A 2137-nucleotide genomic window follows, 5' to 3' on the forward strand; every position below is an offset into this window, starting at 1 on the left:
TTAAACCTGTAGTAAACTGAAGTAACTTGAACATGGTTTCCGGAATGTTGCTTCCCTTTTTAAGTGACTGTTATTCAGAGAGTATTTAAAGCCCTCTTTAAACATTTTAAATTGCTTAAATCATATATGTCCCATTGCTAGGCAGGATTTGTTGTTCAATCAATACGTTGTTTTCCAGTTATCTTAATCCTATTCTAAATGGGATTTACGTGCAGGAGAAGAAATGGGCCAGCTGTCATTTTGTCTGCCCCTTAAGCCTGCTTCACCGACGGGAGTATCCATGGTGTTACAGGTTAGATCAGTGAATCTGAACAGCTGTGTTTTCAATCTGTGGGATTCTTGGCACAAGGTTTTTCAGAACTTGCCTGCCAGAAATATATTCAGAGGAAAATAGCTACCTATTCTGCAAGGTTAAGGGGGGGGGGAGGGGAGGGGGAGCGGGAAGGAAAAGCTAAGTTTTGGAAGAGTAATGCTCTAATCTTGGTAACTGGCAACTCTTTTGTTTTGGTTTTGTGAAACAGATTCTGTGAGCATGCAGAAAAGGTTTGTATCACATAATGAGTCATACAGGTTGGATCTTTTTGGCTTTGCTTCTTCCTTTGTTCGTTTCTATTTTGCACTGGGTACCTAATGGAGGAGTAACAATGAGAATCTAAAGCACAAGGTGAAAGAGTTGCATTGTGAAGTCTTTCAGAAAAGTAGGTGGTGATTTAGGAGTGCAGTGTCCTGAACCAACATCTAGATGTATGACCACAGAATCACTTTCACAGCTGGAAAATCAGGTTCTGTTGTCCCTTTCTGGAGCAAGGTCTGAGTACTGGCACAGAGAAATCTACCACTTCAGATCTGTAGTGGCTGTCCCTGCCATGCTGTATAAAAAAACCCCATCCCCGGTTCTACTCTTACTCATCGCACTGGGATTTCTTTTGAAACAAATCACTAACTGAAGGTAATACATGTACAGTGAGTTATAGATTATTGCAGTAGCAATTAACTGCTTCAAAGAAACAACATCTCATTACGCTTAAGGAGCAAGAAGATTTAGGTTTTTGAAAAAGTGAGTTTGAAGTGAATGGAGCTGATCAGATTGTGATCAGTAGAAAGCGTAGCCTGTACTTTCTGGAAAGAATGATTACTGAGTTCATGAGTCACCATTTTACACATCTTAACTAGTCTGATTATTTTGCTTTGTGATGAGCTGCCTTCTGTAGTTGTGTTTGAAACAGGAAAAGGGTGTTTTGGCCTTGATATCAAAGTGAATTTTATGTTCCTGTAGTGAGCAAATGTACTGCCGTTATACATCTCTTTGCGTGCAGCCTTGCATCTCTGACAGCAGAGAAAAGGAGAGGATTGAAAGGTCTACTGTCAATTGACCCAAAGGTCCGGTGTTTGGGATGCCTCAGCTCATTGAAAAATGGTCTCTTCTGCAGCTAGAACCAAAATTTTGCATTTTAAAGGTGAAAATTGAAGATCTAACTTTTGTTTATCCCAGATTAAAGAAATAAAGCCTTTGGGCAGTTGCTGCCAAAACACTTTTTAAAAGAAATTTTCTCTTTAATTGTATGTTATTTCCCAAAAGAAACAAGGTTCATTTGTCTCTCTCAAAGGCTGGTTTTGAAGGCTGTTTCCATCATTACTCTTCAAAGTACTTCTGGCAGTTTCAGTCAACAGAGCAATAATGTTGCACAGTAAGCAGCAAACAGCGTTTGTGTAGGATACATCCAGCTAAAGAACCCTTCCGAGGTTCTTCACGGTGCCTTGTGGTGGTTTTCCTGCTTGCTTGTTTGTTTTCGTGGGCTAAAAAGATTAAGACAGATACACTTCTCAGCGGTGGAAAACTTAGCCCTCAGTAAATAAAAGGCTTGAAATCCAGGGAAAGAATTCTAGCCAGAAGCAGCACCTCTCACATTAAATTTGTTTTACTTCAACCTGATTTCTTTCATAGTAGAAATAATGTATTTTCACGTATCTATCAAGTCACAGATTCCAAGCTAGTCTGGAAGGTGTTTAATGAAAAATGGGTGTGTTCATAATGGGGGAAAAGCTTTAAAGTGAGGATAACCTAGAGAGATGGAGTTAAAAACTATCCCTAGAATATAATTTTAAATATATGAATGTGTATATATGAAAATATATT

The sequence above is a fragment of the Buceros rhinoceros genome, unplaced genomic scaffold (genome assembly GCF_000710305.1).
Source record: "Buceros rhinoceros silvestris isolate BGI_N320 unplaced genomic scaffold, ASM71030v1 scaffold3256, whole genome shotgun sequence".
Taxonomy (NCBI): Eukaryota; Metazoa; Chordata; class Aves; order Bucerotiformes; family Bucerotidae; genus Buceros; species Buceros rhinoceros.